Source organism: Lolium perenne, chromosome 1 (genome assembly GCF_019359855.2).
Source record: "Lolium perenne isolate Kyuss_39 chromosome 1, Kyuss_2.0, whole genome shotgun sequence".
Classification (NCBI taxonomy): domain Eukaryota; kingdom Viridiplantae; phylum Streptophyta; class Magnoliopsida; order Poales; family Poaceae; genus Lolium; species Lolium perenne.
In genome coordinates this window covers 232,041,865-232,060,209 of record NC_067244.2, presented here as the reverse complement: position 1 = coordinate 232,060,209, position 18,345 = coordinate 232,041,865, and positions in this window count along the sequence as shown.

Sequence of the window (18,345 nt, the reverse complement as noted above, 5' to 3'; positions counted from 1 at the left end):
TCGAACCACGAGCTAACTCCTTCACTAACAAATCGGTCTTCCATTTCCATTCATCTCGTCACTTGAGTCGAACTAACACGGCCTTGTACATCCACTCATTATCAGCCATCCTGCTTTATTGCGTGACAAACAACAAATAGTAGCATGAAATTGAATGCATCATATTTTTACTTTTCTACCGGCGAAAACGCGTGCATCAACCTACATCTCTACTAGGTGGGCTCCTAGCAGCCCCGGACCTGTAGTTGGGTACGTTCTCCACGTTATGCTCGGGTGCGAGACAGAATTTGGCAGCACCTCCCCGCTGCTCTCCCGATACACGTCTCGGCAAAAAGCCGAGAGGATGTGCATCCGGAGAACAACAGGGAGGCGCTGACGAAATCCTGTCTCGCACCCGAGCAGAACATGGAAAACGTACCCAACTACGGGTCCGGCGACTGTCCCGTAAATGCCACAAGCGTTACGGTTCAAAATATGCTGACCACTAATGCATATTTATCCGCGTAACGCTTGCGGACGGGAATTGACACCTAGGTTACGCGACTTGACGGAGAAATGAAATCTAGTGACATAAAAAATGCGAAGGGAGTCGGCAATTCAGCTCACCCTCGGCTGTAGAGGAAGTAGTCGAACAACCGGCGATGTCGACGGCCGTAGAGATGCGCCGCAAGATCCGGGTCGTCACGCGGGGTGCTCACTACGGGACCTAGTTCAAATAATAAAAATTTGTCAATGCAAATTCATCGCTAAATAGATTTCATTTTCAATTTCAATTAGCATTTCAATTTCAATTTCATTTTGCATTTCAATTTTATTTTCATTTAGCATTTCAATTTGATTTTCATTTTCAATTAGCATTTCAATTTCAATTTCATTTAGCATTTCAATTTTTATTTTCAATTAGCATTTCAATATCTTTTTCAACTAGCATTTCAATTTCAATTTCATTTTCAATTTCATTTTCCATTTCAATTTTCCCTAACTATTAACTACTCAATAACTAACTAACTACCAAATAGACACAAAAATAAAAATAAAAAGAAGAAAAATTACCGGGGCGAGGCGGGCAGGGCAGCGGAGGCGAGGGAAGCGAGGCGGCGCCGCAGCGCGGCGGAGGCGAGGGGGTCGGGCGGGGCGGCTGCGGCGCGCGGGGCTGCTGCCGACGCGGCGGAGGCGAGGCGGCCGGGCGTCGGCGGGTGGTGGCGGAGGAAGAGCGGCCGGGCGTCGGCGGGTGGTGGCGAGAGGCGAGGGGTCGGGCGGGGCCGCAGCGCGGCGGGGCGGCTGCCGACGCGGCGGAGGCGAGCGGCCGGGCCTCGGCGGGTGGTGGCGGAGGAAGAGGGCGGCGAGGGTGGCCGGGCGTCGGCGTGTGGTGGCGGAGGCGAGGCGGCGGGCGTGGCGGCGGGTGGTGGCGGAGGCGAGGGCGGCCGGCGTGGCGGCGGGTGGCGGCCGGAGACGGCGGCGCGCGGGGGTGGGGGCGTGACTGAGGGCGGGCCGGGGGTGGGGGTGTGGATGAGGTGGTCGGGCCGCGCGCGCCGATCTGATTATGTCCACCCACCTGTGCCGACGGTGAGTTTGTGCCGACGGTGACCGTCGGCACAGCTGTTTTTTTATTTTTTATTTTATTTTTATTTTTTTTTATTTTTTAAATAAATATTGTCACTATTTACTACAAAAAATAAGAATAGAATAGGAGTAAGCACTTGTTCTACTAGGTTACTTAGTTGGCATGATCTTTGTCTGACGGCCGTCGGCACAGCTGTTTTTTACTACAGGTTACTTAGTTCGAAGCGGGCACACCCGGAGGGGGTAGCATTGGATATAGAACCATCTCAAATCACTTTTGTGCATGCCATGTGGACACACACAACTTTTGGGGCCATTCCCTAGGTCCGATGCTCGATTTACGACGAAACCCTAGTTACGTTGACCGCGTCGTCTACCCCTTTGATCGCATCCCATCGGGGGTCCCCCGGTGGGCGTATGCCTACGTTTGAGCTTGGTTAGGTCATAGGTACATGTGGAAACAAGTACCATCCCCTATGATCCCAAGGTTCTCTCCGGTTCACCTCCGAGGGAGTTCCCCCTATACATGCAGACCGCCTAAGTGTAGGAACCCCATGTCCGAGAAGCCGGGCACACCCGGAGGGGTAGCATTGGATATAGAACCATCTCAAATCACTTTTGTGCATGCCATGTGGACACACACAACTTTTGGGGCCATTCCCTAGGTCCGATGCTCGATTTACGACGAAACCCTAGTTACGTTGACCGCGTCGTCTACCCCTTTGATCGCATCCCATCGGGGTCCCCCGGTGGGCGTATGGCCTAGTTTTAGGCTGGTTAGGTCATAGGTACATGTGGAAACAAGTACCATCCCCTATGATCCCAAGGTTCTCTCCGGTTCACCTCCGAGGAGTTCCCCCTATACATGCGAGAATCTGCCTAAGTGTAGGAACCCCATCTCCGAGAAGCCGGGCACACCCGGAGGGGGTAGCATTGGATATAGAACCATCTCAAATCACTTTTGTGCATGCCATGTGGACACACACAACTTTTGGGGCCATTCCCTAGGTCCGATGCTCGATTTCTGACGAAACCCTAGTTAAGTTGACCGCGTCGTCTACCCCTTTGATCGCATCCCATCGGGGTCCCCGGTGGGCGTATGCCTACGTTTAAGCTTGGTTAGGTCATAGGTACATGTGGAAACAAGTACCATCCCCTATGATCCCAAGGTTCTCTCCGGTTCACCTCCGAGGGAGTTCCCCCCTATACATGCAGAATCTGCCTATGTGTAGGAACCCCATGTCCGAGAAGCCGGGCACTACCGGTGTTGGTAGCATTGGATATAGAACCATCTCAAATCACTTTTGTGCATGCCATGTGGACACACACAACTTTTGGGGCCATTCCCTAGGTCCGATGCTCGATTTCTGACGAAACCCTAGTTCTGTTGACCGCGCCGTCTACCCCTTTGACTGCATCCCATCGGGGGTCCCCCGGTGGGCGTATGCCTACGTTTGAGCTTGCTTAGGTCATAGGTACATGTGGAAACAAGTACCATCCCCTATGATCCCAAGGTTCTCTCCGGTTCACCTCCGAGGGAGTTCCCCCCTATACATGCAGAATCTGCCTAAGTGTAGGAACCCCATGTCCGAGAAGCCGGGCACACCCGGGGGGGTAGCATTGGATATAGAACCATCTTAAATCACTTTTGTGCATGCCATGTGGACACACACAACTTTTGGGGCCATTCCCTAGGTCTGATGCTCGATTTCTGACGAAACCCTAGTTCTGTTGACCGCGTCGTCTACCCCTTTGACTGCATCCCATCGGGGGTCCCCCGGTGGGCGTATGCCTACGTTTGAGCTTGGTTAGGTCATAGGTACATGTGGAAACAAGTACCATCCCCTATGATCCCAAGGTTCTCTCCGGTTCACCTCCGAGGGAGTTCCCCCCTATACATGCTGAATGTGGCTAAGTGTAGGAACCACATCTCCGAGAAGCCGGGCACACCCGGAGGGGGTAGCATTGGATATAGAACCATCTCAAATCACTTTTGTGCATGCCATGTGGACACACACAACTTTTGGGGCCATTCCCTAGGTCCGATGCTCGATTTCTGACGAAACCCTACATAAGGTCACCGCGACGTCTACCCCTTTGACTGCATCCCATCGGGGGTCCCCCGGTGGGCGTATGCCTACGTTTGAGCTTGGTTAGGTCATAGGTACATGTGGAAACAAGTACCATCCCCTATGATCCCAAGGTTCTCTCCGGTTCACCTCCGAGGGAGTTCCCCCCTATACATGCAGAATCTGCCTAAGTGTAGGAACCCCATCTCCGAGAAGCGGGCACACCCGGGGGTAGCATTGGATATAGAACCATCTTAAATCACTTTTGTGCATGCCATGTGGACACACACAACTTTTGGGGCCATTCCCTAGGTCCGATGCTCGATTTGACGAAACCCTAGTTACGTTGACCGCGTCGTCTACCCCTTTGATCGCATCCCATCGGGGTCCCCGGTGGGCGTATGCCTACGTTTAAGCTTGGTTAGGTCATAGGTACATGTGGAAACAAGTACCATCCCCTATGATCCCAAGGTTCTCTCCGGTTCACCTCCGAGGGAGTTCCCCCCTATACATGCAGAATCTGCCTAAGTGTAGGAACCCCATCTCCGAGAAGCCGGGCACACCCGGAGGGGGTAGCATTGGATATAGAACCATCTCAAATCACTTTTGTGCATGCCATGTGGACACACACAACTTTTGGGGCCATTCCCTAGGTCCGATGCTCGATTTCTGACGAAACCCTAGTTACGTTGACCGCGCCGTCTACCCCTTTGATCGCATCCCATCGGGGTCCCCGGTGGGCGTATGCCTACGTTTAAGCTTGGTTAGGTCATAGGTACATGTGGAAACAAGTACCATCCCCTATGATCCCAAGGTTCTCTCCGGTTCACCTCCGAGGGAGTTCCCCCCTATACATGCAGAATCTGCCTATGTGTAGGAACCCCATGTCCGAGAAGCCGGCACACCCGGAGGGGGTAGCATTGGATATAGAACCATCTCAAATCACTTTTGTGCATGCCATGTGGACACACACAACTTTTGGGGCCATTCCCTAGGTCCGATGCTCGATTTCGACGAAACCCTAGTTCTGCTTGACCGCGCCGTCTACCCCTTTGATCGCATCCCATCGGGGTCCCCGGTGGGCGTATGCCTACGTTTGAGCTTGGTTAGGTCATAGGTACATGTGGAAACAAGTACCATCCCCTATGATCCCAAGGTTCTCTCCGGTTCACCTCCGAGGAGTTCCCCCTATACATGCAGAATCCGCCTATGTGTAGGAACCCCATGTCCGAGAAGCGGGCACACCGGAGGGGGTAGCATTGGATATAGAACCATCTCAAATCACTTTTGTGCATGCCATGTGGACACACACAACTTTTGGGGCCATTCCCTAGGTCCGATGCTCGATTTCGACGAAACCCTAGTTACGTTGACCGCGTCGTCTACCCCTTTGATCGCATCCCATCGGGGTCCCCCGGTGGGCGTATGCCTACGTTTGAGCTTGGTTAGGTCATAGGTACATGTGGAAACAAGTACCATCCCCTATGATCCCAAGGTTCTCTCCGGTTCACCTCCGAGGGAGTTCCCCCTATACATGCAGAATCCGCCTATGTGTAGGAACCCCATGTCCGAGAAGCCGGGCACACCGGAGGGGTAGCATTGGATATAGAACCATCTCAAATCACTTTTGTGCATGCCATGTGGACACACACAACTTTTGGGGCCATTCCCTAGGTCCGATGCTCGATTTCGACGAAACCCTAGTTACGTTGACCGCGTCGTCTACCCCTTTGACCGCATCCCATCGGGGTCCCCGGTGGGCGTATGCCTACGTTTGAGCTTGGTTAGGTCATAGGTACATGTGGAAACAATTACCATCCCCTATGATCCCAAGGTTCTCTCTCGGTTCACCTCCGAGGAGTTCCCCCTATACATGCGAGAATACGCCTAAGTGTAGGAACCCCATCTCCGAGAAGCCGGGCACACCCGGAGGGGGTAGCATTGGATATAGAACCATCTTAAATCACTTTTGTGCATGCCATGTGGACACACACAACTTTTGGGGCCATTCCCTAGGTCCGATGCTCGATTTCGACGAAACCCTAGTTACGTTGACCGCGTCGTCTACCCCTTTGATCGCATCCCATCGGGGGTCCCCGGTGGGCGTATGCCTACGTTTGAGCTTGGTTAGGTCATAGGTACATGTGGAAACAAGTACCATCCCCTATGATCCCAAGGTTCTCTCCGGTTCACCTCCGAGGGAGTTCCCCCTATACATGCAGAATCTGCCTATGTGTAGGAACCCCATGTCCGAGAAGCCGGGCACACCGGAGGGTAGCATTGGATATAGAACCATCTCAAATCACTTTTGTGCATGCCATGTGGACACACACAACTTTTGGGGCCATTCCCTAGGTCCGATGCTCGATTTCGACGAAACCCTAGTTCGTTGACCGCGTCGTCTACCCCTTTGATCGCATCCCATCGGGGTCCCCGGTGGGCGTATGCCTACGTTTGAGCTTGGTTAGGTCATAGGTACATGTGGAAACAAGTACCATCCCCTATGATCCCAAGGTTCTCTCCGGTTCACCTCAGGGAGTTCCCCCTATACATGCAGAATACGCCTAAGTGTAGGAACCCCATCTCCGAAGCGGGCACACCGGAGGGTAGCATTGGATATAGAACCATCTCAAATCACTTTTGTGCATGCCATGTGGACACACACAACTTTTGGGGCCATTCCCTAGGTCCGATGCTCGATTTCGACGAAACCCTAGTTACGTTGACCGCGTCGTCTACCCCTTGATCGCATCCCATCGGGGTCCCCGGTGGGCGTATGCCTACGTTTAAGCTTGGTTAGGTCATAGGTACATGTGGAAACAAGTACCATCCCCTATGATCCCAAGGTTCTCTCCGGTTCAACTCCGAGGGAGTTCCCCTATACATGCAGACCGCCTATGTGTAGGAACCCCATGTCCGAGAAGCCGGGCACACCCGGAGGGGTAGCATTGGATATAGAACCATCTCAAATCACTTTTGTGCATGCCATGTGGACACACACAACTTTTGGGGCCATTCCCTAGGTCCGATGCTCGATTTACGACGAAACCCTAGTTCCGTTGACCGCGCCGTCTACCCCTTTGATCGCATCCCATCGGGGTCCCCGGTGGGCGTATGCCTACGTTTGAGCTTGCTTAGGTCATAGGTACATGTGGAAACAAGTACCATCCCCTATGATCCCAAGGTTCTCTCCGGTTCACCTCAGGGAGTTCCCCCTATACATGCAGAATCTGCCTAAGTGTAGGAACCCCATGTCCCAAGCCGGGCACACCCGGGGGTAGCATTGGATATAGAACCATCTTAAATCACTTTTGTGCATGCCATGTGGACACTCACAACTTTTGGGGCCATTCCCTAGGTCTGATGCTCGATTTCGACGAAACCCTAGTTACGGTTGACCGCGTCGTCTACCCCTTTGATCGCATCCCATCGGGGTCCCCGGTGGGCGTATGCCTACGTTTGAGCTTGGTTAGGTCATAGGTACATGTGGAAACAAGTACCATCCCCTATGATCCCAAGGTTCTCTCCGGTTCAACTCCGTGGGAGTTCCCCATATACATGCAGAATCTGACTAAGTGTAGGAACCCCATCTCCGAGAAGCCGGGCACACCGGAGGGTAGCATTGGATATAGAACCATCTCAAATCACTTTTGTGCATGCCATGTGGACACACACAACTTTTGGGGCCATTCCCTAGGTCCGATGCTCGATTTCGACGAAACCCTAGTTCGTTGACCGCGTCGTCTACCCCTTTGATCGCATCCCATCGGGGTCCCCGGTGGGCGTATGCCTACGTTTGAGCTTGGTTAGGTCATAGGTACATGTGGAAACAAGTACCATCCCCTATGATCCCAAGGTTCTCTCCGGTTCACCTCCGAGGGAGTTCCCCCTATACATGCAGACCCGCCTAAGTGTAGGAACCCCATCTCCGAGAAGCCGGGCACACCCGGGGGGGTAGCATTGGATATAGAACCATCTTAAATCACTTTTGTGCATGCCATGTGGACACACACAACTTTTGGGGCCATTCCCTAGGTCCGATGCTCGATTTCTGACGAAACCCTAGTTCTGTTGACCGCGTCGTCTACCCCTTTGACTGCATCCCATCGGGGGTCCCCCGGTGGGCGTATGCCTACGTTTAAGCTTGGTTAGGTCATAGGTACATGTGGAAACAAGTACCATCCCCTATGATCCCAAGGTTCTCTCCGGTTCACCTCAGGGAGTTCCCCCTATACATGCAGACCCGCCTAAGTGTAGGAACCCCATCTCCGAAGCGGGCACACCCGGCGGGGGTAGCATTGGATATAGAACCATCTCAAATCACTTTTGTGCATGCCATGTGGACACACACAACTTTTGGGGCCATTCCCTAGGTCCGATGCTCGATTTCCGACGAAACCCTAGTTACGTTGACCGCGCCGTCTACCCCTTTGATCGCATCCCATCGGGGTCCCCGGTGGGCGTATGCCTACGTTTAAGCTTGGTTAGGTCATAGGTACATGTGGAAACAAGTACCATCCCCTATGATCCCAAGGTTCTCTCCGGTTCACCTCCGAGGGAGTTCCCCCCTATACATGCAGAATCTGCCTATGTGTAGGATCCCCATGTCCGAGAAACCGGGCACACCCGGAGGGGGTAGCATTGGATATAGAACCATCTCAAATCACTTTTGTGCATGCCATGTGGACACACACAACTTTTGGGGCCATTCCCTAGGTCCGATGCTCGATTTCGACGAAACCCTAGTTACGTTGACCGCGCCGTCTACCCCTTTGATCGCATCCCATCGGGGTCCCCGGTGGGCGTATGCCTACGTTTGAGCTTGGTTAGGTCATAGGTACATGTGGAAACAAGTACCATCCCCTATGATCCCAAGGTTCTCTCCGGTTCACCTCCGAGGGAGTTCCCCCTATACATGCAGAATCCGCCTATGTGTAGGAACCCCATGTCCTAAGCCGGGCACACCCGGAGGGGGTAGCATTGGATATAGAACCATCTCAAATCACTTTTGTGCATGCCATGTGGACACACACAACTTTTGGGGCCATTCCCTAGGTCCGATGCTCGATTTACGACGAAACCCTAGTTACGTTGACCGCGCCGTCTACCCCTTTGATCGCATCCCATCGGGTCCCCCGGTGGGCGTATGCCTACGTTTGAGCTTGGTTAGGTCATAGGTACATGTGGAAACAAGTACCATCCCCTATGATCCCAAGGTTCTCTCCGGTTCACCTCCGAGGGAGTTCCCCCTATACATGCGTAATGCGCCATGTGTAGGAACCCCATGTCCGAGAAGCCGGCACACCCGGAGGGGGTAGCATTGGATATAGAACCATCTCAAATCACTTTTGTGCATGCCATGTGGACACACACAACTTTTGGGGCCATTCCCTAGGTCCGATGCTCGATTTCGACGAAACCCTAGTTACGTTGACCGCGTCGTCTACCCCTTTGATCGCATCCCATCGGGGTCCCCCGGTGGGCGTATGCCTACGTTTGAGCTTGCTTAGGTCATAGGTACATGTGGAAACAAGTACCATCCCCTATGATCCCAAGGTTCTCTCCGGTTCACCTCCGAGGGAGTTCCCCCCTATACATGCAGAATCTGCCTATGTGTAGGAACCCCATGTCCGAGAAGCCGGGCACACCGGAGGGTAGCATTGGATATAGAACCATCTCAAATCACTTTTGTGCATGCCATGTGGACACACACAACTTTTGGGGCCATTCCCTAGGTCCGATGCTCGATTTCTGACGAAACCCTAGTTCTGTTGACCGCGTCGTCTACCCCTTTGACTGCATCCCATCGGGGGTCCCCCGGTGGGCGTATGCCTACGTTTGAGCTTGCTTAGGTCATAGGTACATGTGGAAACAAGTACCATCCCCTATGATCCCAAGGTTCTCTCCGGTTCACCTCCGAGGGAGTTCCCCCCTATACATGCAGAATCTGCCTATGTGTAGGAACCCCATGTCCGAGAAGCCGGGCACACCCGGAGGGGGTAGCATTGGATATAGAACCATCTCAAATCACTTTTGTGCATGCCATGTGGACACACACAACTTTTGGGGCCATTACCTAGGTCCGATGCTCGATTTCTGACGAAACCCTAGTTCTGTTGACCGCGTCGTCTACCCCTTTGACTGCATCCCATCGGGGGTCCCCGGTGGGCGTATGCCTACGTTTGAGCTTGCTTAGGTCATAGGTACATGTGGAAACAAGTACCATCCCCTATGATCCCAAGGTTCTCTCCGGTTCACCTCCGAGGGAGTTCCCCCCTATACATGCAGAATCTGCCTATGTGTAGGAACCCCATGTCCGAGAAGCCGGGCACACCGGAGGGTAGCATTGGATATAGAACCATCTCAAATCACTTTTGTGCATGCCATGTGGACACACACAACTTTTGGGGCCATTCCCTAGGTCCGATGCTCGATTTCTGACGAAACCCTAGTTCTGTTGACCGCGTCGTCTACCCCTTTGACTGCATTGTAGGATAACGTTGCATAGAAAACAAAAATTTTCCTACCGCGAACACGCAATCCAAGCCAAGATGCAATCTAGAAGACGGTAGCAACGAGGGGGTATCGAGTCTCACCCTTGAAGAGATTCCAAAGCCTACAAGAGGAGGCTCTTGTTGCTGCGGTAGACGATCACTTGCCGCTTGCAAAAGCGCGTAGAAGATCTTGATCACGATCGGTTCCGGCGCCACGAACGGGCAGCACCTCCGTACTCGGTCACACGTTCGGTTGTTGATGAAGACGACGTCCACCTCCCCGTTCCAGCGGGCAGCGGAAGTAGTAGCTCCTCTTGAATCCGACAGCACGACGGCGTGGTGTCGGTGGCGGTGTAGAAGTCCGGCGGAGCTTCGCTAAGCTACGCGGGCAATATGGAGTGGAGGAGCTTGGCTAGGGTTTGGGAGGGGTGGCCGGCCACTCTATGGGGGGCGGCCAGCTTGTGGTCTTGGGGTGCCCGGCCCCCTCCCTTGGCCCCTCATTATATAGGTGGATCCCAAGTGTTGGTGTCCAAGTCTTCGAATAAGACCCGAAACCAAAACCTTCCATAGGAGGGGGGAAACCTAGCCCAACTAGGACTCCCACCCAAAGGTGGGATTCCCACCTCCCATGTGGGGGGTGGCCGGCCCCCTATGGTGGAGTCCACTTGGGACTCCACCCCATCTAGGGCTGGTCGGCCATGGAGGTGGAGTCCCTTGTGGACTCCACCTTCCTTGGTGGTTTCTTCCGGACTTTTCTAGAACCTTCTAGAACCTTCCATAGAACCTTCCGCGACATTTTATTTCACATAAAATGACATCCTATATATGAATCTTATTCTCCGACCATTCCTAACTCCTCGTGATGTCCGGATCTCATCCGGGACTCCGAACAAATATTCGAACTCCATTCCATAATTCAAGTGCTACCATTTCAACATCCAACTTTAAGTGTGTCACCCTACGGTTCGAGAACTATGCGGACATGGTTGAGTACTCACTCCGACCAATAACCAATAGCGGGATCTCGAGATCCATAATGGCTCCCACATATTCAACGATGACTTTAGTGATCGAATGAACCATACACATATATTACCAATTCCCTTTGTCTCGCGATATTTTACTTGTCCGAGGTTTGATCTTCGGTATCACTCTATACCTTGTTCAACCTCGTCTCTGACAAGTACTCTTTACTCGTACCGTGGTATGTGGTCTCTTATGAACTCATTCATATGCTTGCAAGACATTAGACGACATTCCACCGAGAGGGCCCAGAGTATATCTATCCGTCATCGGGATGGACAAATCCCACTGTTGATCCATATGCCTCAACTCATACTTTCCGGATACTTAATCCCACCTTTATAGCCACCCATTTACGCAGTGGTGTTTGGTGTAATCAAAGTACCTTTCCGGTATAAGTGATTTACATGATCTCATGGTCATAAGGACTAGGTAACTATGTATCGAAAGCTTATAGCAAATAACTTAATGACGAGATCTTATGCTACGCTTAATTGGGTGTGTCCATTATATCATTCACATAATGACATAACCTTGTTATTAATAACATCCAATGTTCATGATTATGAAACTAATCATCCATTAATCAACAAGCTAGTTTAAGAGGCATACTAGGGACTTCTTGTTTGTCTACATATCACACATGTACTAATGTTTCGGTTAATACAATTCTAGCATGATATATAAACATTTATCATAAACATAAAGATATAAATAATAACCACTTTATTATTGCCTCTAGGGCATATCTCCTTCAGTCTCCCACTTGCACTAGAGTCAATAATCTAGATTACATTGTAATATACCTAACACCCATGGCATTCGGGTGTTGGTCATGCTTTGCCCTAGGGAGAGCTTTAGTCAACGGATCTGCTACATTCGGATCAGTGTGTACTTTGCAAATCTTTACTTCTCCATCTTCGATGTACTCGCGAATCGAGTGGTAACGCAGCTTGATATGCTTCAGCCTCTTGTGTGACCTTGGCTCTTGTGCATTGGCGATGGCACCCATGTTATCACAGTAAATGATTAATGGGTCCAATGCACTAGGAACCACACCGAGCTCTACAATGAACCTCTTCATCCATACCGCTTCGATGAAGCCTCTGAAGCCGCTATGTACTCGATTCGTTGAAGACTTCGCCACCGTGCACTTTGCTTCGAGCTTGCCCAGCTTATCGCAGCACCATTCAATATAAACACGTACCTGCATTGTGACTTAGAGTCATCGGGATCGGTGTTCCAGCTTGCATCGGTGTAACCGTTTACAACGAGCTCTTGGTCACCTCCATAACAAAGAAACATATCCTTAGTTCTTTTCAAGTACTTCAGGATATTCTTGACCGCTGTCCGATGTTCCATTCCCTGGATCACTTTGATATCTGCTAGTCAAACTAACGGCATGTGCTATATCTGGTCTAGTACATAGCATGGCATACATGATAGATCCTCTTTGCCGAGGCATAGGGGATGTTACTCATCCTTTCTCTTTCTTTCTGCCGTAGCCGGTCCTTGAGTTTTACTCAATACCTTGCACAGTAACATAGGTAAGAACCCTTTCTTACTTTCGTCCATTCTAAACTTCTTTAGAATCTTGTCCAGATATGTACTCTGTGATAGCCCTATTAGGCGTCTTGATCTATCTCTATAAATCTTGATGCCTAATATATATGATGCTTCACCAAGGTCTTTCATTGAAAAACTATTATTCAAATAACCCTTAACACTGCTTAATAATTCTATATCATTCCCGATCAATAATATGTCATCTACATATAATATCAGGAATGCTACAGAGCTCCCACTCACTTTCTTGTAAATACAGCCTCTCCATGACACTCAGTATAAACCCGAAGTCTTTGATCACCTTATCAAAGCGTCGGTTCCAACTTCTTGATGCTTGCTTCAGTCCATAGATTGAACGCTGAAGTTTGCATACTTTGTCAGCATTTTTAGGATCGACAAAACCTTTGGGTTGTACCATATACAACTCTTCCTCAATGTCTCCATTAAGGAACGCCGTTTTGACATCCATCTCGCCAAATCTCATAATCGAAAAATGCAGCTATTGCTAACAAAATCCTCACAGATTTTAGCTTCGCTACAGGTGAGAAAGTCTCATCGTAGTCAACTCCTTGAATTTGTCGGAAACCCTTTGCGACAAGTCGAGCTTTATAGACAGTAATATTACCATCAAGCATCTGTTTTTCTCTTGAAGATCCATTTATTCTCGACAGCCTTTCGGCTATCGTAAGTCTACCAAAGTCCATACTTTGTTATCATACATGGATCCCATTTCGGATTTCATGGCTTCTTGCCATTTGTTGGAATCTCTGGGCTCATCATCGCTTCTTCATACGTCGCAGTGGTCCTCATCATTGTTATCTACAATCATGACATTTAGACAAGGATCATACCAATCAGGAGTGGCACGTTCCCTTGTCGATCTGCGAGGTTCAGTAGTTTCCTCGTTCGAAGTTTCATGATCATTATCATTAGCTTCCTCTCGTTGCCGGTGTAGGCGGCACAGGTACAACTTCCGGATCGCGCTACTCGATCAACGAGTATAGATTCATCAATCTCATCGAGTTCTACTTTTCTTCCAAGTCACTTCTTTAGTGAGAAATTCTTTCTCAAGAAAGGTTCCGTTCTTAGCAACAAAGATTTTGCCTTCGGATTTGTGATAGAAAGTGTACCCTATAGTTTCCTTAGGGTATCCTATGAAGACGCATTTCTCCGCTTTGGGTTCTAGCTTGGCCGGGTGTAACTTCTGTACATAGGCTTCGCAACACCAAACTTTCAGAACGACAGCTTAGGTTTCTTATTAAACCATAATTCATACGGTGTCGTTTCTACGGATTTTGATGGTGCTCTATTTAAAATGAATGCGGCTGTCTCTAATGCATAACTCCAAAATGATAACGGCAAATCAGTAAGAGACATCATACTACGAACCATATCTAAGAGAGTTCGATTACGACGTTCGGACACACCGTTTCGTTGTGGTGTTCCCGTGGTGTCAATTGTGAAAGTATTCCGCATTTCTTTAAATGCATGCCAAACTCATAACTCAAATATTCACCTCCACGATCAGATCGTAGAAATTTGATCTTCTTGTTACGTTGATTTTCTACTTCACTTTGAAATTCCTTAAACTTCTCGAAAGTTTCGGATTTATGTTTCATGAAATAGATATACCCATATCTACTCAGATCATCTGTGAAGGTTAGAACATAACGATAACCACCGCGCGATGCTACACTCATTGGTCCACATACATCGGTATGTATGATTTCCAATAAGTCGATAGCTCGCTCCATCATACTGAGAAAATGGAGTCTTTGTCATTTTTCCCATTAGACATGCTTCGCATCTATCAAGTGACTCAAAGTCAACTGATTCAAGTAATCCATCATTATGGAGTTTCTTCATGCGTTTCACTCCAATATGACCAAGACGACAAAGTACACATATAAGTAGAATTATCATTAAGTTTAATTCGCTTAGCATCAATGTTATGTATATGCGTATCACTACTATCGAGATCTAACAGTAAATAAGCCATTCTTTTGTGGTGCTCGACCATAAAAGATATTATTCATAAAAATAGAACAACCATTATTCTCAGACTTGAATGAATAACCGTCTTGCATTAAACAAGATCCAGATATAATGTTCATGCTCAACGCGGGTACAAAATAACAATTATTTAGGCTTAAAACTAATCCCGAAGGTAGATGTAGAGGAAGTGTGCCGACAGCGATCACATCGACTTTGGATCCATTTCCAACGCGCATCGTCACTTCATCTTTCAGTAGTCTTCGTTTATTCTTTAGTTCCTGTTTCGAGTTACAAATATGAGCAACCGAACCAGATATCAAATACCCAGGTACTAGAACGAGAACCGGTGAGATAAACATCTATAACATGTATATCAGATATACCTTCTTTCTTCTTCTTGACAAGGCCGCTCTTCGTATCAGCCAGATACTTGGAGCAATTACGCTTCCAGTGTCCCTTCTCCTTGCGATAATAGCACTCAGCATCGTGTTTAGGGCCGTTCTTAGGTTTCATAGGAGGCGTGGCAGCTTTCTTGCCACCCTTCTTGAATTTTCCCTTAGACTTGCCCCTGTTTCTTGAAACTGGTGGTCTTGTTGACCATCAACACTTGGTGCTCTTTCTTGATCTCAATCTCAGCAGCTTTTAGCATGCCAAAGAGTTCGTGTAACTCCTTGTTCATGTTCTCGCATATTGTAGTTCATCACAAAGTTCTTGTAACTTGGTGGCGATGATTGAAGGACACGATTAATCCCCGATGCTAGGAATCACTATTCCCAAGTCATCGAGTTTCTTCGCATGCCCGGTCATGGCGAGCATGTGCTCACTAACGGAGCTGCCTTCTTCCATCATACAGCTGAAGAAATGTTTTGATGCTTCATAGCATTCCACTGCCGCATGAGTCTCGAATATAGCTTTCAGCTCATTCATCAACTCATGAGGATCATGGTGCTCAAAACGTTTTTGAAGATCGGATTCCAGACTGCACAGATGGCACACCGAACTTGAGAGTACCGAGTTTTCCGAGTTGCGTAAACAGCTTTTACTTCATCGGATTCATCTTCTGCAGGAGGGTCACCTAGCGGTGCATCAAGCACAAATTGCAGATTTCCGCCGAGAGAGGAAGATCCTCACATGACGGAACCAAATCGGTGAAGTTGCTACCGTTGCTCTTAAGTTTCTCTTTCTCTAGGAACTGATTAAAATTGATTGGGGACGCCATCTCTACAACATATATTTGCAATAGTTTAGACTAAGTTTATGACAAATTGAGTTCAAATTTTAATTCAACATAATTAAAACCCTAGGTGAACTCCCACTCAAAACAATATCCCTCGCATTGTCTTAGTGATCACACGAACCAAATCCACCGCACCTTTGTCCGATCATCACGAGACAAGGTGTGATTTCAATGGCGAACATTCAAAGTGTTCATCATATCAACCATATGATTCATGCTCTACCTTTCGGTATCACGTGTTCCGAGACCATGTCTGTACATGCTAGGCTCGTCAAGGCCACCTTAGTATCCGCATGTGCAAAACTGTCTTGCACCCGTTGTATGCACTTGTTGATTCTATCACACCCGATCATCACGAGATGCTTCGAAACGACAAGTCTTGGCAACGGTGCTACTAAGGATGAACACTTTATTATCTTGAGATTTTAGTGAGGGATCATCTTATAATGCTACCGTCGCGATCTAAGCAAAATAAGATGCATAAAAGGATTAACATCACATGCAGTTCATATGTGATATGATATGGCCCTTTTGTCTTTGCGCCTTTGATCTTCATCTCCAAAGCACGGACATGATCTCCATCATCTTCGGGCATGATCTCCATCATCGTCGGCGTAGCACCAAGGTCAATGGCGCCGTCTTCATGATTGTCCTCCATGTAGCAACTATTACAACTACTTTGAAATACTACTCAACATGAAATTTAAAGACAACCATAAGGCTCCTGCCGGTTGCCACAATACAATAATGATCATCTCATACATATTCATCATCACATTATGGCCATATCACATCACCAAACCCTGCAAAAACAAGTTAGACGTCTCTAATTTGGTTTGCATATTTTACGTGGTTTAGGGTTTTCGAGAGAGATCTAATCTACCTACGAACATGAACCACAACGTTGATACTAATGTTTTCAATAGAAGAGTAAATTGAATCTTTACTATAGTAGGAGAGACAGACACCCGCAAAGCCTCTTATGCAATACAAGTTGCATGTCGAACGAGGAACAAGTCTCATGAACGCGGTCATGTAAAGTTAGTCCGAGCCGCTTCATCCCACTATGCCATAAAGATGCAAAGTACTCAAACTAAAGATAACAAGAGCATCAACGCCCACAAACCATTGTGTTCTACTCGTGCAACCATCTATGCATAGACACGGCTCTGATACCACTGTAGGATAACGTTGCATAGAAAACAAAAATTTTCCTACCGCGAACACGCAATCCAAGCCAAGATGCAATCTAGAAGACGGTAGCAACGAGGGGGTATCGAGTCTCACCCTTGAAGAGATTCCAAAGCCTACAAGAGGAGGCTCTTGTTGCTGCGGTAGACGATCACTTGCCGCTTGCAAAAGCGCGTAGAAGATCTTGATCACGATCGGTTCCGGCGCCACGAACGGGCAGCACCTCCGTACTCGGTCACACGTTCGGTTGTTGATGAAGACGACGTCCACCTCCCCGTTCCAGCGGGCAGCGGAAGTAGTAGCTCCTCTTGAATCCGACAGCACGACGGCGTGGTGTCGGTGGCGGTGTAGAAGTCCGGCGGAGCTTCGCTAAGCTACGCGGGCAATATGGAGTGGAGGAGCTTGGCTAGGGTTTGGGAGGGGTGGCCGGCCACTCTATGGGGGGCGGCCAGCTTGTGGTCTTGGGGTGCCCGGCCCCCTCCCTTGGCCCCTCATTATATAGGTGGATCCCAAGTGTTGGTGTCCAAGTCTTCGAATAAGACCCGAAACCAAAACCTTCCATAGGAGGGGGGAAACCTAGCCCAACTAGGACTCCCACCCAAAGGTGGGATTCCCACCTCCCATGTGGGGGGGGCCGGCCCCCTATGGTGGAGTCCACTTGGGACTCCACCCCATCTAGGGCTGGCCGGCCATGGAGGTGGAGTCCCTTGTGGACTCCACCTTCCTTGGTGGTTTCTTCCGGACTTTTCTAGAACCTTCTAGAACCTTCCATAGAACCTTCCGCGACATTTTATTTCACATAAAATGACATCCTATATATGAATCTTATTCTCCTGACCATTCCGGAACTCCTCGTGATGTCCGGGATCTCATCCGGGACTCCGAACAAATATTCGAACTCCATTCCATAATTCAAGTGCTACCATTTCAACATCCAACTTTAAGTGTGTCACCCTACGGTTCGAGAACTATGCGGACATGGTTGAGTACTCACTCCGACCAATAACCAATAGCGGGATCTGGAGATCCATAATGGCTCCCACATATTCAACGATGACTTTAGTTATCGAATCAAACATACAAATATATTACCAATTCCATTTGTCTCTCGATATTTTACTTTTCCGAGGTTTGATCTTCGGTATCACTCTATACCTTGTTCAACCTCGTCTCGACAAGTACTCTTTACTCTCTAAATAGTGGTATG